We start from the raw sequence: 25,816 nt of genomic DNA, 5'->3' as shown, positions 1-25,816 counted from the left end.
AACTAGTGTCACGAGTGTGTGTGTGTGTGTGTGTGTGTGTGTGTATGTGTGTGTTTTACACCCAACATTTCCCACTTGGGGCAGTTCTCCATCGAGAAAGGTGCTGCCTGAATGAATCTGACCACCCTGCGTGGTTTCAGCCACCCAGCAAGCCAGGCCCAAGACTGGGGCTCAGGAACAACTGGGTCCAGCACCCCCACCCCCACCCCTCCAGCTCCCTGAGTGGGCGCCCTGTGCAGAGTTTGCTGAATCAGCCAGTGAATCCGTCCTTCCCTCTCTCACGTCACCCCTCCCTAGGCTGATAGGAGGCCTACTTGGGCCCATGCGGCCTGGTGTAAATCCTACCAGGAAGACAAAGGTTGGGTGCTGTGGGCCATCACTGGCGTATGTGTGATATCCAGGCTCAGGCCTGGCAGCTGGGGAAGATACCCTGAGCAAGTTCCGTTTTTCCTATATTTATGGATTATGGATTGTCAGGACTCCTCTTGTTTCCACCCCCAGCCCCTCACCCCTGCCGCCCCCTTAAGTACACAGAGAGAACTATGACCCAAGAGCTACGGAAACTCTCCCAGCAAACTGGGATGGGAGCAAGCCTGGAGTTGGGGGCCAGGCCTCTCCATACCATCACATGACTTCTCTTAGCTCCCTCACAAGTTGAGTACAGCCACCCTGACCACTTTATAAGATTGCCACTTTCGCTTAGCATTGTCCCATCCTGAAGGCTTTCAACACGGGACGTCGGACCTACGCACCGAGGTGAGAGAAGCCAGCAGCTGGCCTGCAGGGCCTGTACCCGTACTTCACCCACCTGCCTTCCCAGGCGAAGGTGAAACCCCAGCCCACCTGTAGGGTTTCACGGGGCCTCGCACTGTTCCCCTTGGTTCCCCTTTTATCATGTGAGCCTGAAAGGGGACCAGCCCAGGGCCCTCATGGGGGCCCGTGAGGGATCTCTCTCCTTCCTGTATTCTCCAGCTCCCAGGAGGGAGGGGAATGGCTGGGACAGAGCCCCCGCCCCTGCCAGCCACCAGCTGGAGGACAGCCCAGCTCTGGGTTCTTACACCGAGCGGGTGCTTTGCCCCCTGCCCTGAAACCTTGGGAACTCCCATGACAGAGAAGAGCCCAGTGCCCTGTGTCCACACCCCAGCTCTGCCAGCAGCTGGCTGTGTAACCTTGAGTAAGTCCCTTCTGTACGTCATACAAAGCCTTGGCTCATCAGGACCCCCCGGGGAGCTTTTTTCAGAGCCGCTGCTCTGGACGCCACTGCAGTTCTGGATCAGTTCTCACCCATCGGGGCCGGGACACCTGGATTGTGATAAAACTCCCCTGATGATTATTCTGAGCCCAAAGCCAGCCGACCACTCTGGAGCCTCTTCTGCCTCTGGCCGGCCGACAGTCCACTCTACTTCTGTGCGACCGGGGGCCAAGCCTCATCCTCTCTGCTCCGTGACGCTGTCGCCCAGGATTGCTGTGGCTGTGTCCCCCCCATGGAGGGGCATGGGTAGGGCTCACTGCCCACAGAGCCAAGAGTCGACTGAGTCAGGGCTTCAGACCCAGTTGGGGGATTCAGCGCCAGTTCCAGCAGAGGGTGGTTGGTAGATGTGGGGTGGGGTCAGGTCATGTGGCCTGGACCCTCGGCACTTCAAGCGGCCAGTCAGTAGTGACACCAGCCGGTAGCGGGCCGTGTGATCTGGGAATGGCCCTCCCGCCCCTGCCAACCTCTAGGGGTGCATATCTGCTCAGGCCCACCAGGCTGCTGACGATACACCCACACGCCTGCCAAGCAAGGCACGGCGTGCCTGGGAAGTGCTGTCACACACTCCAGCATCTCCACCGCAGACCTGTGAAGTAAGCCCCTGAGTAGAGGTTTCCACAGATGAGGAAACAAGAACAGAGAGGTTCGGTGAGTTACCCAGTCAGTGCCAGGATCAGGATTCGACCCAGGCTCCCGGCTCTGGACCCGCAGTGCCGTGTCTCACGTATGTCCCCATCTCTCTCGTAAAACAAACACACTTTTTTCTTTCCCAGAGAAGGATGATGTGCCATGTATAGGTCTGTGAGCACGAGGAGTATATGAATCTTAAAAAGACTTGCGTCTCAGGGGGAGGGTTTGGGCTGATTTTCTTAGGAGGAACCAAGCAACCAAAGGTGACAATAGCCACTTCGTGTGGCAAATGCTAAGGATTCAAAACCAGCATCTGTGAGTTTCCCCTCTGCCCTGACAGCAACAGGAGCAAGCGGTGCTTGTAAATGGATGACAGTCACCTGTGTGTTTTTAAACTTCTTGCTAGTTCAGCCAATCGTCACGCGTTGTACGTGCGTACAGAGTACAGCCCGGGACTAATTAGTAAATGGCTATAAAACGCTTTGAAGAAGAAAAGTGCCATTTATAAGAGCACATTATTATTACCTCATAAAACCCGTCTCCAGCTTAGTCAGCCCTTGTCATTTCGGTTGAATCTTTAGCTCCGCATGGACAAGGAAAAGGACTCCGATGTGTTGACTAGCAATACCCGGGCTTCTCCCCGGAGGTCCGGGACGGAGGTGTAAGAGACCTGGGCTGTCCGTGTTCAGCCTTCTCTCAGCCGCTCGGCTTCCTGAGGACCCACTGCCTCCAGCCTGATGGCATGGGGCTCCATGACAGAGCCCGTTTGCTCCTGGGAATGAATTGGAAAGAGCGTGAACTTGAGGAGAGAGACTTTTTTTTTTTTAATATTTATTTTTGAGAGAGAGTGTGTGTGTGTGTGTATGTGTGTCAACAGGAGAGGAACAGAGAGAGGGAGACACAGAATCCGAAGCAGGCTCCAGGCTCTGAGCTGTCAGCACAGAGCCCGACGCGGGGCTCGAATTCATGAACCGCAAGATCATGACCTGAGCCGAAGTCGACGCTTAACCTACGGAGCCACCCAGGCGCCCTGGGGAGAGAGACTTCTATTTGACTCCTGGCTCTGCCCACTTGGTGGCTGGCAAATATTTGACAGGCAGTTCTTCAGCGGTTTTAAAAAGGACGAGAAAAACAGGAGGGGCATGACTTGCACTGTTTGCCAGTTTCCCCGGTGTAAATACCCCTACTGTGATTGATTTCAAGCTACCAACCCCTGGATGCAGACGGGGGAGAAGCAGGGAGGGTGCTTGTGGGAGCCTCGGCCGGGGTAAACAGACCCCAGGGTGGGTCTTCCCTTAATCTCTGGGAGTTCTGTTTTCTCATCTGTAAAATGGGAGTAAACACCTGCCTCCTAGGGTTGTGAAGACACAATGTACCTAAAGCACCACTACGGTGCTCGGCCCACGGAAAGGTTTGATAAAAAGCGGCTATTATTATTATTGCAGACCAGAAAGATGATTTTTCTGATGTTGACTTTGGCCTTTTTGTGAAAAGTCAGAATGCCCCTGTTGAGCAGTCCTGCCCAACGAATGTGGCCTTCGGAAGAGTGGCCCTGTCTGGATCACCGGGAAGACAAAATCATGAGTCCTCTTGATCGTCACGAGCGAGCGATGGGAAGTGTCTGGGGGCACCCCCACCCCCGCCACGCTGGGTCAGCGTGCTGCTCTGCGTAGCGCTTGAGAACAAACACCTGCGTGACCTGCTTATCCGCCCTGGAGCCTGCTCTGTCACAGGCAGGAAAATCATAGCAGCACAGGTCACTTTTGCTTCTGACTCAGTTTCGGTTCCTGACGGCCACAGACTCTTGCTTTGCAGGCACGGCCTTGGTAGAGAAATCACCACATTCGGCTCACCTCTTGCTTGAGCCTATAAATAGTGCCAGCCCCAGAAACTGCCCCAGTTCACGGGGACTGGCCCGTCCCACGTTCTCCTTCACGCGAATGTTAAAAACACCATCTCACGGTCAGATGGCGTCTCACGCTATTCATGGCATCATAACCAAGTCGTTGATGCTTTTTGAAATGAAAGCAAGAGAAGCCTCACCTTTTTGTTTATGCATCTGTAGTAATTATGCGCAGTGAGTAGAGTAAAAGGAGAGGGGACCAGATGCCAAGTACAAATGGGTCCTGGGGGGGGGGGGGAGGGAAATGGTGGTGGCTGTCCCCATGGAGCTATAAATAATGTTCCGTGCTAGCTACTTTTTGTACATTGTCTTTTTTAATCCTCAAAATAACTAAATGAGGTAGGTGTTCTTATCCCCATTTCGTAGATCCAGAAACGGAGCCTCAAGGAAGCTAAATAACTCACCTGAGGACAGGAAGCTGGTATATTTACCTATTCATTCATCCCTGCTGCTTTCTGTCCCTCCTTCCCTCCTTCCTTCCCTTGCTCCTCCTCTCCCTGTCCATCCCCGGTCCTCATTACACAAAGGCAACGAGCCCAGGGCTTAGTTTCTTTCCACTTCCCTTACCAAGCTTCTCCACACGGAGAGAGATTTAGTGAGCATCTATCGTATACGAGACGTTCATATCCTGGTCTCTGCCATTTTCCGCAGGAGGAGAGGGGCTTGGGGTGGTCGGGCCTGGGCCAGGTCAGGTGGAAGCCGGGGTTGGCCCTCGGTCTGCTGGTTCCAAGGCTTCACCACCGGGGGTTCTGTGTGTCCGTGTGCCCTCTACTGCAGGATGCTCTGAAGCAGTCCTTGTGCAGGCAGATGGGCCTGTGTGGCTACAGAAATCCATAGACATACCAACTGACTTGCCGATGGCCGAGCCAGGGCCAGCCCACTGTGGGAAAAAAATCTGAGTTTGTGCCACATTCTCAGGTTAAAGCCCAGGACACGCTTGGTTGAAACGATGGCGTGACATCTGGGGAAAACTAGATGGGAATGGTTGTGGCAGTTATTAAGGAAGGGCACCAGGCTACTTCCAAAAGCACAGGATCCCAGGGCAAGTAAGAAAGAACTCCGAGGATTATTTCCTAACATAACTCGTGTTCTCCTGCTTCACGGCTCCCATGTCACTCCTCCATTCATCTCTGACCCTTTTGGAAGAGCCACGCTTTATAAGTCTGAGAGGTCAAGCTTGGGGTTATGATGAATTATGACTAATTGTGGCAATAAAAGTAACCCCACAGGCAACCCAGGAATGACCAGAATGACCCTCCCTGGGCTGGGCCAGTTGCCACGTTGGGATGAGCCGCATGGCATGTGGAAGGTGTGACAGATACATGTTCCTCCAGAATAGAGCCCATCACCCACTTCTTCAACACCAGCTAGGAGCTGTCCCTCTACAGAAGTCTCCTCACTCCCAGTTAGGAGTCACCCAAGAGAACTCATCCCTTTCGACTCCGTGATCGTACTTTTGCTGCAAAATAGGACTCCCCAGCTGGCAATGACCTTTGGCCGTCTGAGCAGGTGGTGGGGGGGTATTAATAGTGACGAAAGCCCTCTCGAGCATCATGCATGAGATCCCAGGCCCTGTTCTGGGTCCTTTGCATCCATTGCCTTCTTGGCCCTTCAGAGAGCTGATAGGCCACCACTGCAGAGAGCCGAAGGCAGGCATCGGGGCTCTGAGGGCAATTCCTGGGCAGGCCACAAACCATTTGGGTATAACAGTGCCTGCAGGATAAGAGTGCCACCTCCCCAGGGTACAGCTTTGGAGTCAGTCGTCAGCTGGGTGCCTAAGTTCAAGTAGGTTGACAGAGGGATTTTACCTTGGGCTCATTTCATAGCCCAGCTAGGGGCCGGTGTCACGCCTGGGGACACTAGGCCTGGGGGCAAGGGTCGGCCCAGGGGGGCCAGATTGACTTGGGGGAAGACACCTCAGGGGCTCATTCCTTCACTCCCACACACAGCCCGGGCTTCAGATGACTCCGCTGCCCCTTATCCTGCCTCAGTGTCCCCTCCTGATGCTCAAGCACAGGCTCAGGTGGGGTAAGGAGGCCTCCGCACACCCGGGCCGTCAGCCTGCGTGGGCTGGCGGATTGCCCAACCCGGACAGCTGCCTCCACCCGTCTCCTCGACCTTTCCACCCGCACGGCACCGACACCTCAGGCTGCCCCCTGGGGCACCTCCTCTGCTTTCCCTTCTGTCACCCCAGGACCAGCAGCCCCCCAACCTTGCCCATTCCAGGTGCCGGCAGTCAGCAGTCGGCAGCCATAGGGGAATCACAGAAATGGCGCAGAACTCTCCCGACGGGAGCACGCTTCGGTGAACCCAAGCCCTTGGCTAATTGGCTTGTTGTGGGAGATGAGGCCCGTGGGCTTCGGAGCCAGTCAGCCTGAGTCAAATGCCGTTTCCACCACTTAGTAGAGGCATGAACTTGAGCAAGCCACTTGACCTCAGTTTTTTTCTCTGCAAAATGGGACTCCTGCCTCCATCGCAGGCCTGGCAGAAGGGCTCCGTGAATTGGGACATGTGAAATGCTTAGACCAGCACTGGCAGGTAGTGAGTGCTCAGAAAGGTCTGAAGTCTCTCTTGTCACTCAGATTTTGCCCAGGTTAAGCCTTGCCTGTTCTTTAGTCCTTCTTTCCCTTTCCCATCCCTGCTCTTAAGCTTCAGCTGACTACGAAAATAATCCTTTTCTGCCCCTGCCTTACAGGCATTCAGATGCCACCCCCTCCGTGTATTTGACACTCCTGGGGCCAGCAGTCACGGTCACCGCCTCTGCCAGCCCCACCAGGCCCACAGCCCTCCTCCTGTACTCCCTCCTCCCCTTCCCCCTCCTTTTCTTCCCTATTCCTCCTCTCTCCTTCCCCCCTTCCCCTTCCTCTCCTCCCCTCCTTCCCTCCTCCTCCCCCTCCTCCCCTCCTTCCCCCTCCTCCCCTCCTCCCTCCTCCTTTCCCCTCCTCCCCTCCCCCTTCCTTCCCCCTCCCTCTCCCTCCCCTTCTCCCCTCAGTGAGCCCATGCTGAGCACCTTGGCCCGCAGTTCCCAACTCTTCACTTCTGTCAAGACCCCTGCTTTCAGAAGGTTTTGTTTATTAAACTGCAGTTATTAAGTAATCATTTATTTCCCCCCCTTTTGACCAATGACATATGCTTGCTTGCTAGAGATTCCAAAGAATACTAGGGACTGGAAATTACCTCACTGAATGGGCACGTTTCCAGACAAAACTAGAACAGTTTATTAGCCGGGGGTTCCTCCTCTGTGGTAAACATACAATAAACATTAGCCTCCCTTAAAATCTTGACTGTCAGTCACGGACCCCCTTGACGGCTCTCTAGGCCCCTGGTTAGAAAGCCTGGTCTGCCCAAGCCAGACCCTGGGCTGAGGGCCGGGGGGGGCGTTCGCAGCTGATCTGGAGAAGCAGGATGAAGGCCCAGCGTTAACCATCCGCAGCTGTGGAGAGACACGAAGCCCCTTCTCAGTACCTCTGCCTCCCACGTGCCCACACGTGAGCTACCCCGGTCGTGAAGGGCGGCCCTGAGAGCGAGAAGCAGGTTTCCAGGGCTGGAGAGGGTAGCGTCATCCAGAAACCTTGCGTGTCCCACACCCCTGGGAGGGTGGCCAGGCCTGCAGAGGCTGCAGGAAGAGACACCGGAGCCATCCTAAGCCAGAAGGCCTTGACCGAGGCGGGTCTAGCGTGAACAGGACACAGGTGAGCCCACGTGCCTGGGCTCAAACAGGTGGGGCCAGACCAAACAGGTGGAAAACAGCGGAGCAGCAGTACCGAACCAGGCAGGCCTCCGGCCTTTCCACGTGTTTTTTGAGCACTTTCTGTGTGCCTGGATGTGGGAGCTGCTCCCAGGGAGAAGCAGGGATTGAACCCCACTTAGGCATTCGACAGACATCTGTTGAGCACCCTCTCTTCCTGGCCCCGGGACTGTACAGATGATAAGACCAACCCTGCCCCCAAAGAGCCGGAAAGATAAGCCGGAAAGATAACACTGCTCACAGGGGAGGCGGTGATATGCCCTGCGGGAGAGCAGCAGATCCACACCGCTTACCAGGCAAATCAGGGAGGGCTTCCTAGAGGAGGGGTCAGTTGGGCCCAGATTCAGCCTCTTGGCCCTCAAAATATTTTATCCCTTTGCCTCGTCGTGGTGGTTGGGCTTCCTGGTGGGGTCTGCGGCTGGGCTGAGGAGAACAGGATGCCTAGTTCACAGGCGTTCAGTTATTTACTGAGCACCTACTTGGTGCCAGGCACTGTCCCAGGCACTGGAGATGGCGGCAGTGAATAAGGCATAAGGACGCCTGCCTTCGTGGAGCTTCCATTCCCGCCGGAGAGAGACAGCATGAACAGGACGCACAGTGAGTACACTGGGGGGTGTAAAGCAGGGAGGAGTGGGGGTGGGGGGCACCGTGACCAGGGCGCTCAGGGAAGACCGGAAGGAGGCAAGGCACACTTGTCCTCCTTCCCCTTCCAGAACCTGCTTCATTCCCAGGCCCCACTGTGGGCTTGCCTCTGGCCCCTGGAGACCGCCCTGCCGCCCCCCTCCCCCCGCCCACCCCGAGTGGCGTCGGTCGCTGACCCCAGAGCTTCCAGACGGGGCAGGCGAAAATCGTGAGGCGGGAAGGCAGGGCTGAGTCCTGGCCCGCCGCCCTCTGACCACGCGGGGCGTTAACTGTCCCTCATCTGTGCAACAGGAGCCCTCCTCACGGGCTGCTCATGAGAACAAGACAGACAGGGCTTGGGGATAGCACAGCTGTGTGAGCAGTCTGCCACTGCCACCACCTAATGCAGAGTCGCTGTTGCCGCCAGGCAGGGGCCCTCGGTGGGGGGGTTGCCCCGAGGACGTGGTGAAATGGGTGCCGGTGGCCATGCCGCCTACACTCCCCCCGGGCTCCGCCCACCCCCAGAGCCGCCCTGGCTGGCCGCCTGCTCCTCCCATTCAGTTCCAGAGGACCCAAGGTGGGCGAACAGGGTCCCGTGGGGTGCCCGAGATGAGTCCTGTCTGAAAGCCCTGCGTTCTGGATCCTGGATCCTTCCGAGGTGGGTGTGACCTGGAAGGCGGGCACCTGGACGGGTGTCATAGCCAAACCTCCCCGTCATTGCCATCAAAACTGCTTGTATCGACGCCTTTTTCCCATTATGAGAGGAGCAAGGCACAGAAATGATCCACAACCCATCCTCCTGACATAACTGCGTTTAGCGTGGTGTTTAACAGCGGGCAACACGTACCGTGCGCCGATTCTGTGATGGGGAATGCTATCCCAGCCATTCGGTTGTCACAGGTTCAGAACCAAGATAATACAGTTTTGCGTCCGGTTTTGCTTTTTACTTAACATTATTTCCTAAGTCTCAGCCATCTTGCCACGGTCTTCACAGCCATCTTTGGAAGATCTCCCTCCTGTTTCTCCGGGGTCCGCATAGCGCCTCCCCTTTTGGCCATTTGAATTAGCTCATGAGTTTCCCTATTATAAGTATATTCCGTGAAACATACTTCATGGCAATGGACCAGTTCATGCAGTGGGAAATGGGAGAGTGTGCTAGAATATTGTGGCAGGGGAGGAGGAAGCACTGAGGTAGGTAAGACAATGAGGAGGGTGTTGGGCCTCCAGGCTGAGCTGAGGTGGGGTGTGAGGAGAAGTAAGGCGGAGAAACGGTCAGGAAGGGCTCAGGAAGGGCTTCCCAGGAAGTGAGGTGTCTAGCTGCTGCTGCAGGAGGAAGAGGGAGCCCTTGAAGGCTTGTGAGCAGGGGAGGGACAGGATCAAAGTGATATTTAAGGAGGTTCCCCGGAGTGGTGGCTGGAGGCCAAAGGGTAGAGGCAGCCTAAGGTGGAACTTGTAAAGCAATCGGACCCTCAGGTGGGGCAGGGGAGGGCCCTGGGGCAGGAAGCGGTGAACTAGAAGAGCTGGAAAATGGGAAAACACCCCCTCAAGTTTTGACAGCAGAGGGCACAGAGCGTGAGAAGCAAGGGTGCTGATGCTCGGGCCGCAGCGGGGAGCCTGAGTCCTGCCTTCCCCACGTGGCCTCAAGCCCTGGGAATGGAAGCAGCCTGGGGAGGTGGCATTGGGCAGGCCTGGGTGGGGGCCCCAGGGAGAGCCTGAAACCTGCATCTGTCCAGACATGTGTGGGCGTGGAGGTGGGAGGAAGCCTGAGACCAAAGGGAAGGTGTCAGCGCCTCAGAGAATGCTGGAGCTGCCCTCCTCTGCCAGCCTCCCACCAGCCAGGGCTGGTGGGAGGCGCGGGGGCCTGAACACGGCCCGGAACCCCCCAGTTGGGGCTAGAGAAGCCCAGGTCTGGAGCCAGAAATAAAACTCCTCACTAAGCTACTTAGTGGTTACCTGACCTTCACCTCTCCGAACCTCAGTTTCTTTGTCTATGAAATGGGATGATAATAGCACCTACTTAACAGGCTGGTTATGCCGATCTGGCGAGTGATGGATGTAACATGCCTGCGATATAATAAGCAGCCACGGATGGGAGCTGCTGTTACTATTATTACTGTCATTAAGGAGCCCTCAGCCCACCGCAAGTCTAGCCCAGCCACACCTGGCCAGTGTGGGAGGCTGCAGGGGGCGGCTTGCCTCGTCGCTGGCCGGCTCACTCGGGGCCAGGGCACCATCCGCGGGCCCAGCCCCTTGGCCAGGTTTCCCTGAGCTTCCCCTGTGAAGGGCCCGGCCACAGGCCTCAATGTTAGGGCATTCCACACTGTCTTCTAGAACACCTACTATGTGCCGCCTCTGTGAGAAATCACCTCCAAGAGGCCTCACGCCCAGCCTGTCTCCAACGCCCACACACTATGTTCCAAGGATGTTCTGAAAGACGGAGTGTCTGTGGTGGAGGTGAAGGGGGCTCTTGAGACATACTCCGGCTAGGGGATCGGAAAGTGTTACTTGGGAGAGGTGGCACCTGCCTGCCCCACGGGCTCTGAGTGGCAGGAGCCAGGAAGGGCATCCCGGGGGGAGAGAATGGCAGGGGACTCATCTGCGCTAAGGAATGGCACCTGGCCAAGCGCCGGGACGATGGTGACGATTCCCGTCTGGTGAGCGTTCTCCGCTGTGCCAGCCCCGGGGTCAGACCCTTGCCCTCACGTCAACCCTAAGAGGCCAAAGTTTTTATCCCCATTTCACAGGCAAGAAAATGAGAGCCCCAAAGGGTGACCACCCGGCTCGTAATAGGTGCTAGTAGAACTCCGATCTGCAGCCCTCCGACTTGAGGATGCTAGGCTCCCTCTCGCAGGCCACAGGTTAGGAGTGTGTGAGCGGGACGGGTCTGAGTGCAAGAGGAGAGGAGCTGAATGGGGAGGTTTGGGGCCACACCCACACGATCCAGGGCTGTCGTCCACTCTGGGAAGGGTCGTGGTGTCCCCACAGCATGAGACATCACCCTGGGACACAGGAGACCCAGGCAGTGGGTCTGGCCTGTAGCCCAGCCCTCCCCACACTCCCCACACCTTCAACCCCACTTCTTGCCCCTCCCCTGGTCAGTGCTCAGACCCCTGGGTCTCTGCTCCTGTCATTCTGTGGGAAAGGCTGGTGGCAGAGAGCCTTACCAGGGACAGTGGACAACCTTTACTCTGGCACTTATCAGAGGACCACCCAATGTTCAGGCTTCTAAGGGCCATCGAGACCATGCGGTCCAGTGCTAATACAGGTGGGAAAACTGAGGCCCAGAGAGGGACAGGGATCCAGGATGGGGCTAAAACCTGATCTGATTCGCAAATCAGTGTTTTTTCATCTGCCTCTGACTCAGTCAAGGGCCATCAGGGACCAGGGTGAGGGGTGAGGTGGGAAGGAAGACCTCAAAGGCCCCATAACAGCAGAAGCATCCTGGATTGGCAGGGGACCATCCAGGTGAGGGTCACTCTGTATAGTCAGGAAAGGGGATGGGGTTAAAATGTAGCCCCAGCCGCCATCTACGCAGCAAACCCGTGCCTAGGGCTACCGCTGCCCAGATGGGGGCATCTTTTTACCATTTGCTCACAGGCCCCATAGGGACCACCTGCAACCTTGATGCACATCACTTGCCCCAGTTCTGGAAAGGATCACTGGCCAGCTGGGGTAGTGGCCGCAGCACAGACTGCTGGAGAGACCCCCCCCCACCCCTCGCTTAGGGCAGGTGGGGGGCTTTGGCACCTAGAGCACTGGCCCTGCTCTGGGCTGATTTCTTCTTCCCTCCCACCTGGTCTGGGAGCTGAGATTCTGTTTTTGTTTCCAGAGGCTGGTCTGCCCTCCTGGACTGTTTCCTCGCATTGTGCTCATTCCTGGGAGGGCCACTGGCACCTACTTTGGGCTCCTGTGTCTTCCCACCTGGTCCTTGGCCCTGGTCCATGCAGAGCCCCTCCCCCCCCCACTGGGGCTGCTCTTACCCTATATGGGGGGTGGCCACACCTGTTCAGCCACAGTGAGCCAGGGCTCACCTCCCAGGACCCTGCCCTGGCTCTGAGCCCCCGTGGACCTGAGAGCCTCCTCACCATGCTGTTTGTGCATCGTGTTCCAGGGCCTGGAGGCCAGCGAGACGCCACATACTTGGCCTCCTGCTTTTCTGTCTGTGTGGCAGTTCACTTGTGTTAATGGCCACCCCTCTTGCTCACAGGATGTCATGAGCTATGGACATGGCAAGTGTCACGGCATGTCTTCTGCCCGGTATGCCTGGACACCCCCTCCACCTCCTCCCCTCTCTCCCCTTCCCCTTGCCCTTCCCTCCCTCCTCCATTGTGAGGCTCAGAGCCTCCCTGGCCACCTGACAGTGACCGAAGGCTAGGGAATGAAGCTTCGTGTTTGGTGTCTCCTTTCTTCAGGGGCTCAAAGCACTTTTATAAGCATTAGTCTCCTTAATCCACCCCTGCTGTTGTCTTGTTTGCTCTTTATATTTTATTAGCTGAGGTGTTGTGTTTAACCCTCGGGAGCAGACAGAGGATGCCTCCCCTGCCAGTGTGGCCAGGACGCGGGGGCCAGGTCCCCCGGGGCCGGGGCCCAACTCTTCGCCGGCACCTGCCTTTGGCCAGGAATTTGCCCCCGGCACCCACTACAGCCAGCAGGGAAGCCATCTCGGGAAGGCCGCAGACCAGCTGTGAGGTGGGGGCCCAGAGGCACTGAGGTGTGGCACGGAAAACACTAAACAGGCAAGAAATATGGGCTCCGCCAACTGCTGCCATGTGACCTTGGGCCAGTCACTTCGCCTCTGAACCTGGCTTTATTGAGACGTGAGACAGGGGTAATGAATGGTCCTTGTGAATATCAGATTGGAGTCTATGGAAGGGCTCTGGAAATGCTAACGCTCTGTGCAAATGTCCAGGGCATTGCTCCCACCTCTAGGACAGAGGCCTGATGACCCCATGGGGACGTCAGCCCAGGATTCTCACTCGGATTCTGAGATGAAAGGAACTCGTTCCCTCTTCCCTGCAGAGCCCTGAGCCTGTGACTCTTGGCCCAAGCGGCCCAAGTTGGCACGGTTGGGGGGGGGGGGTGGGAGGGCGGAGAGGGGCAGATGAGTCAGAAATCAACTTCCAGTGCCTGAGGATAGATGGCCTGATCTGAAGGAGCTCCTTCCACTGCTCCACTCCATGGGCAGCTTGTGTTCTTCGTGACCTCTCAGGCCTTCAGAGCACGTCCACATGGGGTCAGGAGGGTGCCAGCTGCCCATCAGCTGCAGGGCCACCCTGCGAGGCCGGTGCTTTGCTCGTCTGGTGTCAGCCTGCCCAGAGGAAGAGACGCCTTTCCCGTGTAGAGTTGCTCTCTAGTTGCCAAGCTTTATCTCCAGGTGCTGAGGCTGCGAGGAGCCTGCCTTATTCTAATTCATACAAAGGCGCTGGGTGGAGGCCCTCTGTGCCGGGGACACTGTGCAGGGCGGGCCCCGGTGGGCAGCCCAGAGGGGCAGGAGGAGGCGCCCAGCCACCCTTCTCCACAGTGGGCTCGCAAGGGGAACCATTTCCGTACTCCCTCCTAAACAAGTGTTGCAATAACAATCCCAGCTCCCCAGTTCCTCGTCCGCAAGTCCAAACTTCCCAAAGTCCTAAAACCCCCAACATTTTGGAGTAACTTAATTGGCAGCAAAACGTGGCCTGATCACACATGAGGCTGCCTGTGGTCTTTCCTTTTCCCGCTTAGGGTGACTACTCGTAGCTGTGAGTGAGGAAATGCTAATCCGTTTGGCCATGGCAAGCTGCCAAGACCTTGCTGGATCACATGTGCTATCGGAACACGCATATGACGTTTCTAAAAATTCAAAGACATATAAACATAAACTCTGAGATGCGAAAGGCCAAAGGTTTCAGATAAGAAATCACGGCTGGGTAATAACCGGTGCTTAGTAGGGGCCTTGCAATATATCCCAGACACTGTGCTAAGCACTTCACAGGTGTTGACTCCTGCAATCCCAACAGCTCAACTTATTTCCATTTTATAAATGAAGAATGGGAGGTCCAGTAACTTTGCCAAAGTGACATAGTTTACTACGGGTGGTGCCAGGATTTGCACGCAGGCAGTCTGGTTGCCTGGCATTAGCCCTGCTCTGTGTAGATGAGGAGATGCAGGCCCAGAAGGAAAAAAGGAACAGGCTCAGGGTCCGCCCCACCTCCGCAAGCCTGAGGGGGGGATGGGTCTGAATCCCGCAGCCGCCCCAGCAACGCTTGCTCCTGCTGACAGGCCGGCTGGGGGCGGCGACTCCCCAGCCGCTGCTCAGGAGCTCACAGCCTGCTCGGAGTTAGTCCATCCAGCCCATCCGGGAGGAGTTCAAAATAGAAGAAGTTCCCGTGGAAAGTTTTAAGATTTCACTGGATTGAAACCAGATGACCATGTGCAAACAGACCCCACCAGCAGGCGCGGGGTCTGGGCATGCGCTGAGCTCCCCATGCGTGTTTCCAGCCTGACCCGGGGAGGGAAACTGCCCTGGGGGCATTCAGAGAGCCAGTGACACGGGACACTAGACAGCTCAGGCCTCACTGATGGGAAGGGGCAGGAGATCCTCTGCTCTGCTGGGAGAGAAGCGGCCCCACCACTCGCTGGCTCCAACTGTTTCCAGCTTCTGAAGATGGACGGAGGGCTCTGGGAGAGCATCCCCCATTCCCATGTGTTCCCAGCTGTTTCTCTGTTCTTCCACCAACCGGTTCTCCTTCGAATTCACTCCTTTACTTGCACACCCAGGTCATACAACAAGCATACAGAATATCCCGATGTGGAGGGCTGGCTGTGTATGGAACACTAGGGACCCAGTCCTGCCCTTTGGAAAACCCCAGACACACAAAACAGTCATTACAGCAGGGACGGGAGTTTATGCTGGGAACACAGGAGCAACCCTGGGCTGGTCACAGAAGAGGCACTGAGCAGGAGCCTGGAGGGAGGGAGGGAGAAAAAGAGACATTCCGGGCCAAGGGACAGGATTGGTCATTCCAGCAGGCTGGTGCAGAGGCACATGGAAACGGGGGTGGGAGGAAATGGGGAGAAAGAGACCAGGGGTAGGCATGGGCCTTGTGAAAGGGCCTCTGAGCCTCATGAGTTGATTCCAAGGATTCTGGGAGGCAGGAGAGGATTTCGTGTCTTCCTGGATCCAGGCTGGTCTAGAAGACTCTTCTGGCAGTGGCCACGTTGAGCTCCTGTGTGACAGGGCCTGTCTCTGTCACCTAGGTAGCTTAGCCCCTGGCATGGGGCGGAGAGCTTTAGGAAGAGCTTGCTGAGCCAAGCTGACCTGAAGGCTATGATGTGACCTGCTGTGACAATCTCTCCTGTCTTAGGAATCGGTATGCTGGCACTAGAAGGATGAGGCCACCAGAGAAATGGGAGCCTGAGCGGGGTTTTATGTGACACTCCGTTAACTTTTACCAACAGTTGCTAAGACTCGGCCTTGTGGTTATGTAAAACAGACACACTCAATCTGTTGGAGATAAAAACTGCAGTATTTATGGGAAAAATTGTCTGATGTCTGGTATTGTTTTAAAATACAAAAAAAGTGGGGGGGGATGGGAAATAGGAAAGATTAGAAAAGGCTGATGAGTGTGGAGGCTGAGTGGTGGGATCCTCGGGGGTTGTGAGACTCTTTTGTTCTCCCTTTAGTGTGTTTGGACTTTTTCATAATTCTCATGACAAGCAGAGAGAGTGTGAGTTTCTAGAGCAGTTGAGCCAGGCAGACATGAGCTCACTGCTCCCGCCTTGGCGGTGGACGGGGTCGGGGATCCTCTGCCTCTGGGAGGTAAGAGCACAGGCCCAAATTGACAGAACCCCGAGTTGTCCGAGACACAACCCAACTCTTTCTAATCCCCACATCCAGCCAGTCACTGCTCTGATTTGTTCCCCCTCCAAATCCTGCCTACTGGCCGCATCCTCTCTGCCACCCCCACTGCAGTCCCTGGCCCTGCCCGCTCCGCCCTCGTCCACCCCAGGCCCGCACTTGGCAAAGTCAACAAACGGACACTTAGCCAGTCTGTAGGCTTGCCACTTTGGAGGGCGATGAGGTGAACAGATGAGGCCCAGGCCCCGGGGCTCCCAGGTTGAAAGACAGGACAGTGCAGCTGCGAGCGATGCTGGGGAAGGTGGCTCCACAGGGGAGCTCATGCTCTTTGAGAGCAGATATCAGGCAGCAGTCCTGCCAGGATGCAGAGCACTGGGTGGCTTTCAGAGCAGTCAAGGGGCTGATCGTTGGTGGCCGTCTTGGCCACCTAGGGGTGTCACTGCAGCCACAGCAGCCATGGCACATAAGCCACGATGGCCACATCTCTGGCTCCTCTGTTACCCATGCTCGGCTTGGGAGCTGGCCCAGAGCAGGGATGCTGGCTGTATCCTGGGACCTTGCTCATCCCAGGTTCCAGAGCCAGGGGCAGCAGCGGGCAGGTGGATGGCAGGGCAGTATGGAGAACACCGCCCACCGCCCCTGAGCAGCCCTGATTAATTACCACTCCAGAAGGAAGAGCAAGGGGCATTGGAAAGGACTGAGGGAGTCAAACCTGCTTCCCCTGGGGCCCGGCCACCAGCCCGAGTCTGGATAATTGGCAAGGCATTCCTGCTGATTCCTGCAATCTCCACCCAGATGCTTAATGAAGAAAATGGCTTTCCCGGGCCTCCTGAGCCGCCACACACAGCCTGGGCAGGCCCCACAGGGCCATGAAGGCCCAACAACTTGGTTTTCCCAGGCCCCTCCCACCTAGAGCAGGGCCCAGGAGGCAGTTTCTCAGTCACGAATCAGCCTGTGAGGCCGGCTCTGAGCCTGGGCCTCCTGCCAGGAGCGTGAGCAAGGGGGAGCTGGGCTCACAAACCGTCCCCGGCGCCTTTGCTCAAGGCTCGCTGCCCTTGGCCTGGCCCCTTCTCCACCTCTGAGCCACCCTCAGGCCTGGCAGCCCAGCTCAGCGTCCTGCCTGCCTCCACTCTGGGGCCCCAGAGAGCCACTTAGTGGAGACCCACCTCCTGATGGTAAAGGAGCAGAAGATGGGTGGATGAGAGAAGAAGGGAGGCGAGGCCAGAGGCAGAAGGCAGCTGCCAGAATTCTGACTGTGGAATGGAACCCAGGAGTGCAGGAAAGGTCCCGCCACCCCGCCAGGGGGCACAGGCAGAGTGGGCGGGCAGGCAGCTGTGGTCGCCATGATGCCCCGCGATTTTGGGGACAGTGTCTGGGGCCTCTGGAGGCCTGTAACCAGCCCAGCATGCAACATGGACGCCAAGCCTATTCTGACTGAGTTGCCGGTGTCCAGGCCAGGGACAGAGCCAGCCCCGTTGGCTCCCTCCCAGGCTCTAGGGGAGACCACCCACGCGGGCTCTATCAGTTCAGATCATTCTCCAGGTCTCAGGCTCCGCCCACAAACCCAGCCATCTCTGAGCTGCTCAGGCCTCTCTGGAACTGCTTGGTCTCAACAGCTGATGAAGGAAGGCATCCGGACCGGACCGCAGGGAGGGGTGCGAAGTTGATGTAGAGAGCAGAGGGGTGGGGCACGGTGCTGGAGAAGCTCAGGCCTGAACAGGCCTTTGACCTCAAGGACACGGCCTTCCGTGAGGAGCCCAAGGCTAAACAAAGATGGAAGCTCTCACCCAGCACCAGTTTGCCCCACTCTGGCCTTGATCTCTGTTTCCCAAAGCGCCCCCTTCCCAAGGGCCTGGCCTCTGTCCCAAAGGAACTGCTGGCTGCTCCTCATGAGGCTTATGTGCTCCATGAGCCCCACCCGTCAGCCCTGGCTGGCACTGGTGCCCTTTGCCCCGTCCCTGCCCGCCGAACCCTGCCTGCCTTCCACAGGGCCCCGGGTTCCCCTGCATCCCTTTTCTGCACACTCAGCACAGTTGTGTGGAATGTGTGTCCTTCTGCCTTGGGTCCAAGTTATTGGTGTTCTGTGGTCAGGACCACGGTCCTGTAGTCTGACAGTCCCAGATTCAAATCCCAGCTTTGCCACTTCCTACCTCGTCACCTTGGGCAAGGGACCAAAACTCAGTTGCCTCATCTATAAAATGGGAACGATGCCCACTTCACAGGTTGTTTTTAACAGGCATTAAATGAGACATATGTGTGACACGCTTTATGGGGCTTGGTACATAGTAATGCTGGATAAATACAGTGATTAAGAACACTGGGGTGGTGGTGGTGGCCATTGTTCCTGTCATCATTCCTAAAGAGAGTGTAGGTTCCCTGAGGACAGGAACCCTGTCATTTTGTCTCTGTTTTATTTCCCCTCTGGCCAGGCTATCTGATCCCCAAAGGGCCCTGCAGAGTGAGCCTGATTGGCACGGGTAGTGGCCCAATAAGAATTTGGATCAAGTCGAAGGAGATGGAGCCCCACTGCGAAGGCAGAAGGGCCATCATGTTCTCCAGCATTGGATGGATCTGGATTGAGTTGGGTCTGTGATGCTCTGGCCATCCACAGCCCCAGCCTGACATCCAAGCTCCTGAGGAGGCCCTGGCCCAGTCAGGGCCCCTTCACTGGGGGGTGCCAGCTCCCTCAGAACAGAAACAGTCTTGTCCCGTGCGCCCTGAGACATCTGCTTCTCTGAGAAAAGGTAGCATCTTGGCCCCTTTCTACGTGACAAACATTCCTGAACACCGACCGCATGCAAGACCTAATGCTAACTGGGGCCTCAGGCAAATCCCAAACGTCTTTGAGCCTTGGGTCTGTCATCGGTCAACTGAGCACTCTGTGAATTACCTACTTCAAAGAGTCGTTGGAACCTTAAATGAGAGCACAGAGCCTGGGACCGGCATAAGCTACCCCTTCCCATTCCCCAGCCCTGGCATACCCACCCCTTCTGGGCTGGCAGCAAGAGAGACTGGGGAGGGGGTACGGCCCTGATCTGAAAAAGGGGGTCTGCTCTGTCTTCCTGCTCTGTGTGGATAGTGGCTTGGAGTCGGGTGCTGTGTCACGTGGGACCCATGAGGTCCAGCGCCTGACCTGTGCCTGATTCCCACGTTTAGAGAGCCCTCCCTGAGCCTAGGCACCCTGCAGATGCCTTCCCTGGTGGAGCCACTACCCAGCTGCCCTCTCTGAACCTTCAGACGGCGAGTTGGAGCAGGCACCATTTCCCCCCCGGGGACCTGTGACACTTGGAGCAGTGAAGTCTCTTCTGGTTTATCTGGAGGAAGGAAGATGACGTCATGAGGTAAACCACACAGCCTGAAACCACGAGGCCGGGTGCCCCAGTGATGTTTGCTTTTCAGCAAAAGTCACTCTTGTGCACAGAGGGGCAGAGAGCCTGGACCTTTCTGGTCAGAGGGAGGCCGGGAAGACAGAGGGAGATTTTCGAACACGGAACCACAAGAAAGGAGAGGGCTCCCAGACAGGACGAACGTCAGAGCCCAGGCAGGGCGGTTTCCTGGGTCCTGTGGGAAGGTCACCCAGTGGGTGGGGCTGCTCTGCCGGCCTCTCATGAGGTCCTGGGCTTGACACCTGAAGTTCTGAGGATCCTGTTTACTGTGGTGGTCGTCCTAAGTGACAACACCATTGAAGATAAGTCCCGTCAATGTGGGTCCCTCACCCTGTTAGCTCAACAGCACGGCATGAGATGAGCCCCCATGAGGGTGGCCCGATCCCCAAGCGCAGATGAGGGAGAGGAGGCTGGTGGGCCTCTGCTCTGTACTTTTAACCTCACAGCCATAAAGCTTATAGGCCAACAGGCTGGCTGTTTGTCTGCCCCGAGGCCCTGGTTTAAGCCCCAACCCCACCTTGTGGGACCTGGAGGAAGCCCCTTACCCTCTGCAAGCCTCCGTTTCTTCATCTACCCAATGTCCTGACTCACAGTTAAGGGATTTCCTAAAGGGAACCCTATTCTTCACCTATTCTTCATCAATGCTTTGAGCAGTTTTCTCTGAGGAACCTGGCTCTGGCATAGGTCTGGGCACTGGTTCTGGTGGGTTGGTGGCTGGGGCTGGAGGGGTGTCCTCAGTATAGTTGGGGCCAGTGGACAGCTTGAATGGGGACAGACAGCCATCTATGGAGACCGGAAGACTTGATTCTCTCAAGAATTAAGGGCTGCGTGAGTCGGTGGGGGTGGGGGTGCCTGAAGGAAATTCTCTGTGTGTCCGGGTGGGACTGTAAGGACAGATGTGAGGCCCACAGGGCTGGGCGAGATCCTGGATCCCACAGCCAAAGCTATCCGTGTGCTGTGCGCGCTGACCTGCCCCAGGCCCTGGCCCCTCAGCTCAGCGACGGGCCCGCGGCTCCAGTGGCGACCGGCCCCGAGGGCCCACAGAGCCTGCGGGACTCAGTGCGGGTTGTGGGCCCAACTCCTCCCCTTCACAGGCCTCCTGATGCCTGACGGCACAACCGTTTGGGCTGAGGCTTGCCCTTTTGAGTTCTTTTCTTGATGATATGGGTACCCCGTGGAGAGGCAGCACCTTGTAATCCTCTCAGGGTGCAGAGAAACCTAGAGACACCCAACACAAGCCTCTCATTTTCCAGAGCAGAAAACGGAGGCCAGAGAGAGGAAAGGATTTGTTCACGGCCACACGACTAGCTGACAGCAGTGCAGGAACAAGAACGCAGGCTGTCCTCGCTCTGCTCTGGGGTTTCCCCTCCCCGCACTGCTGTACCCGTCCTCCTATGAACTCCCATCAGAGGCTTTCCCAGATGTCACCGGCTGCAAGCAGAGGGCAAGTTTGGGGTTGGGGAGCACCGGTATGTGGGTATGGAGTTGAGGGAGGGCCCCGCGGGGCCAAGGGAGGCTTCTAAAGACACTTGGCCTCTTTTGCCACTTTCCCAGGGCCGACTCGGCACCTTGTGTGTGAGGATTAGTCATGAGCAACTGCTTGACCCCAAAAGTCATAGTTCACTGGGTTGGTGTCACAATGAAACTTTTCTGACTCATGGCCTAGGACAACACAAAGCCCTAAGGGACCAGCTGGCAATCCTGCTGGCCCCACCGGATGCTCTGGGGGTCCCTCTTGCCTGGTGGCTGGGACTTTAAGGAAGGAGAGAGAGCAATAGGCAGGCCGAGAGGCAGGCAGGCAGGCAAGCGGGCTCCAGCCTTTCATGCGCCCCAGGCCTCTCTCTCCTTCCCCACCTCTGTTTCCTTGTCCATAAGGTGGAAGGTCGGATCGGATGATCTCTGAGTTTCTTCCCAGTCCGGTTCAGCCTCAGCTGTTCTTGGGGAGGACAGGGGGTTTGGCCAGGGGGTTTGCACCCAGCCCCTGGCCTGAAGAACTTCCGGAGCTTGGGGCTCTCCCACCCTGACTTCTCATGCCCTCTGAGGCTCCCTGGGGCCCAGCTGCCCGCCCCGCCAAGCTTTTGTGCACCATCAGCAGCAGAGCAACCCAAATCCCCAGATCCCACTGACTCGGTCCCGAATGAGCAGAGCGAGGCCAGGGGAGGGCAAGGGACTTATCCATGGCCACAAAAGAGCCAGGGACCGGGACCTTCCCAGCGTACCAGCTGCCTCAGTGCCTGAAGGAACCCTCTCATAGGGGAGCTGGAAGTCACCAGCTGAGGACTCCTCAGCCCCCCCTTCCCTGTCACCTTCACCCCATGGGCACCGGCATCAGCCCTGACCCTCTAGCACCTGGCTTTCGTCCTCTTCCTTGGTGCTTGTGGGCTTTTCTCACTCACTCGTTCCCAGAGGCAGCCAGCAGAGAGGATGCTAGAGGCCGGCAGCCTGCGTGACCTGGGCTAAACTTTTATTCTTGTTGTGCTTTCGTCTCTTGGCAGGAAAATGGGGATGCTAGTAAGGCTTCTCGCAGGGTTGTTGGGAGGCTTCAACGCATTGACACGATAACGTGCTTGGACCAGGGCCTGGCACGAGAGTACTCAGTAAATGCTATCATTCATTCATGCACTCATTCATTCAGTGATCCTATCCTGTCTGTTTCTAAAAAGCTTTGCGATGACTCACAATGGCAAAGACAGATATTATAGGCCTTTGAAGTAGGGTTTTATTTTTATTTATTTTTAAAATGTTTTAACACTTATTCATTTTTGAGAGACAGAGACAGGGTGGGCGTGGCGGAAGGGCAGAGAGAGAGGCAGACACAGAATCCGAAGCAGGCTCCAGGCTCTGAGCTGTCAGCACAGGGCCCGATGTGGGGCTTGAACCCACGAACCCGCGAGATCATGACCTGAACCGAAGTCGGACGCTTAACCGACTGAGCCACCCAGGCGCCCCTAAGGTAGGGTTTTAAAAATATGAGCCTAGATGTGAGGAGGAGAGAGTTGTCCCAGAACGTTGGGCTGATGGTGCTATTGCCTCTGAACACAACTTCCTGGTAGTCTTATCCAAAACATAATGCTGGTGGTTATCAAGCTCTCCTTTTCTGATAAAAGGGAGCATATCAGCTCTTCGCAAGAACAGATTTTTCCGATCCAAACTTTGTAAATACATTAAACGAGCTTTGGTCAGAGTTCTCCCCCTCCCTACCCCGTGCTCTTGAACTGATCTCTGAGGAACTCGGAGTCTCCTCATCAATTACATGCCCACCTCTAGGACCTGCGGAGCCTGCGACCTGGCGAGGCAGAGCCACCGTGCCGGAGCCAAGCTCTGTGCTGGCCCGGGAGAAGTGGGGGCCGGAGGTGGCCGTTTCTGGCACCAGTGGGAACTCTGGGAAAAAGCCAGGTCGCTGAGACACGAGGGGCCTTCCCTCTGATGCAAGTGAGCCCCCTCCCAGGGGCCACTTCCCAGCAGCCAGAGCAGCAAGTGCCCCGGGAGGGGGCCTGGGAATGGTTACTGAGAAATCCCTGGGCTGCCCACACACTTCCCCTTCTGTCAAATGCCAGGAGGATTCCTCCCGCAGGCGAGGGGAAAGGTGAGCAAGGTTCACCCCATACTGAGTCACTGGAAAGATTAGGGGACCCAGTGGAGAAGGGTGTCATTCCATCTCCTCTAGAACTCCTGAGGGGGACCGTAATTCCAGGCTTGGCCTGAGACGATCTCCACAGACTTAGGGAGCACTGGAGAATGGAGCCTCGAAGCCTCCCCCTCCCCTGCTTCCTGCAAGGGCACTGCGGCCTGGTTCCTGGGACAGTGGGAATCTCCTTCCTGTCCTTGTCCCGTTATGCTCTGCCTCACCGGCCAAAGACTTGTGGAACCCACACTCTCACCCACCTCTTAGGCCTGGGATTCCACCTGAGGGACCCCCACAGCCCCCTTCCCAGTCCAGGCCCCTGGAGTGTTTTCCCAGCAGCCTGTCGGCTTCCATCCTTAGCTGTGGGCCTTGGCGCAGTGGGAGGAATCTCCCTGCTTGCATGCCTCACTACAGAGAGCAGGCCAAGGAGCCCACTGCAAAGTGCACCCCTCCTGAGACCACCGTCCACTGGAACTCTGGGGTGCAGCTGCCCCCAGCCCCCCAGCCCCGTTCCCCAAGTCAGCTGGAGGAAGCAGAGAAGCTGGCCCAGGGCTGGCCTGGTAGTCCACCCCCCACCTCCACCCCCCAACCCCTCATCGTTGTGGAGATGCCTTTGGCAGCAGAATTGGAACCAGCCGGGATGTGATGATTCGCCCACGAGGAGGTCTGCCCATACACTAGTCATGAGAACAGTTTGCCCAGAGGGGTTTTTGAGGGCCCAGGCCAGACATGAGTGTGAGGGAAGTCCCAGCTGGCCCTTGAACCCATCTTTTAAGGCTGCTATCACCAGGCAAGGCCGTAATGGGACAGGGGTGGGGACCAGGTTGGGACAGGGTTGGACTTGGTCTTGGGGCTAGTTATGGAGGGAGGTGGGTGGAGTCACCAATCCCTCCCCTCCAGCCCCAGGTGGTCCTTATCACCGCTTACCTGGACCGTGGCAACAGTCTCCTCAGGACCTCCCTGCCCAAGCCTTGAGCCTCTAATCCTTCCTCCCGAAGGACCCTTAGACCTGCCCTGTGAGCTGATCAAGGGCCAAGTCTCTCTCTGGCTCATAAATCTTCAATGGCTCCCAATAGCTAGTGGGAAGCAGAAGACTCTCAAGGCCTTGCGGTTGACTTCAGCCATACTTCCAACCACCCTTCTCACCATGCCCTGAGAGAACGTTGTGCCTCAACCAAAGAGAGAACCATGCCTCTTCAGGCTCCAGGCATCACCTTCCCCTGGACAGTCTTCCTTTCCCTCTCTTCAAGGTACAGCCCAAGTCCCACTGCCTCCACAAGGCTTTGCCTGACTATCCCATTGTGATAGAGAACATTCTTTGAACTCTTGGCCTTTGTTTGTTGGGGAAAGAGCTCATTTTTGGAGCCATAAAGGCCTGGGTTAGGGTGTCAGCTCAGTACTAATCCCATTAGCTAGCTGCAAGTCATTTAACTTTTCTGAGCTCCCATCCTTCTCTCAGTAAATCGTAATGCAGCCCTTCAGGACACCTGGGAGTACACAGGGCTGAGGACCCTCTGTCATTTGGGTCTTCTCAATCCCCATTCCTCTTTCTTTTGGTGCTATTATTTGGATTTGCTGTTGGACATGTGATCCAGGTAGGTCTGACCTTACTTTCTGGTTCCAGTGTGAGCTCATGACCCAGGCCCGGCCACTGAGAATATTCCATTGGCCAGGCCATAGAAACAGGTTCCCAGAAATGGGGCATGTGACTCAGAGCAGGCCAGTGGGAATCCTACTTGGGAGTTTAGCTGGAGTCACTAAGACTTTCTTTCCATCAGAGTTACTAGTTGGAGCGTTTAGCCACCGTGTGGGTTGAACTGTGTCCTCCAGAAAGGTATGTTCAAATCCTAACCCCCTTCGAATGTGATCTTATTTGGACATAGGGCCTTTGCAGATGCAAGCAAGTTAAGACAAAGCCACACTACATTAGGGTGGACCCTGATCCAATGACTGGTGTCTTTATCAAAAGAGGGAACGGACACACAAAGGGCAAGGGCCACGTGGAAACAGAAGTGGAGGTGAGAGTGGTGCATCCACAAGCCAAGGAGCCAAGGATTTTGCCAGTCACTGCGGGGAGCCGGGCAAGAAGCACAGGACCCTTTCTCCCTCAGAGCCTCCAGAAGGAACCGACCTTCCGACACCATGATTTCTGGCCTCCACGCCTGGGAGAGTATAACTTTCTGTGTGGTAAGCCACCCAAATTTGTGGTGATTTGTTATGGCAGCCCCAGGAAACTAATACAGCCCCCGAACAGAGAGACCGCCTGCGATGGAAGCCGACACTGGGGAAATGAGGGCCATGGACTTGGACTCTTGGCACTCTGACAACACTTGGATCCAGCGGTGGCTGAAGCAAGGGGTCTACGTGAGCTGATATGTTCTCAATTTTACTTACGCCATTTTGGCTGAGCTTCTGTCTGGTTCAACAGAGAGAGGCCTGACTAATACAGAGATAATGTAAAATGCATAGCTTGGTGCCTGACCAATGGGAAGTGCCACGTGGTGATTATTGCTGTTGTTTCTATCCCCAACTGGACCAAACGGTCTTGAGAGCAAGGACCACTGTCTTGTTTGTGTCGCAGGCTGGGTTCCCTGGAAGCAGACTCGAGATGGAGCTAGCACTCAGGTGTTTCTTAGGAAGTGGCCTTGCGATCAAGCCCTGTGGACAAGGGGACAAGGAAGCAGGATCAGGCAGAGGGAAGCTGAATTGGGATGCCCAACGGCAGCCTCAGCCAGCATCATGACAGTTCTGGAACTAGATCTGCTCTCAGAGTCATCCACTTGGGTCTTTAAGCTCTCGATTCCATCTGTCACC

At 56.5% G+C, this 25,816-nt stretch overlaps 3 long non-coding RNA genes across 3 annotated transcripts; 2 read left to right on the top strand and 1 right to left on the bottom strand.

The window, feature by feature from the left end:
- Positions 1 to 6,979: 6,979 nt before the first annotated feature.
- Positions 6,980 to 9,592, bottom strand: LOC123384574. The gene is made up of 3 exons (XR_006595866.1): positions 8,352 to 9,592; positions 7,827 to 8,139; positions 6,980 to 7,218 (listed from the first exon to the last, which is right to left on the bottom strand). It is a non-coding gene; the product is annotated as an uncharacterized LOC123384574 (long non-coding RNA).
- On the top strand, positions 7,057 to 22,204 carry LOC123384571. Its single transcript, XR_006595864.1, has 4 exons — positions 7,057 to 7,477; positions 8,023 to 8,130; positions 19,148 to 19,332; positions 20,631 to 22,204. It is a non-coding gene; the product is annotated as an uncharacterized LOC123384571 (long non-coding RNA).
- Positions 22,205 to 22,242: 38 nt separating this feature from the next.
- On the top strand, positions 22,243 to 25,464 carry LOC123384572. The gene is made up of 2 exons (XR_006595865.1): positions 22,243 to 24,252; positions 24,886 to 25,464. It is a non-coding gene; the product is annotated as an uncharacterized LOC123384572 (long non-coding RNA).
- The last annotated feature ends 352 nt before the right edge of the window (positions 25,465 to 25,816 follow it).

Source organism: Felis catus, chromosome A3 (genome assembly GCF_018350175.1).
Source record: "Felis catus isolate Fca126 chromosome A3, F.catus_Fca126_mat1.0, whole genome shotgun sequence".
Taxonomy (NCBI): domain Eukaryota; kingdom Metazoa; phylum Chordata; class Mammalia; order Carnivora; family Felidae; genus Felis; species Felis catus.
The sequence above is the reverse complement of the archived record's forward strand: the minus strand, read 5'-3'. Positions and strand labels throughout refer to the sequence as shown.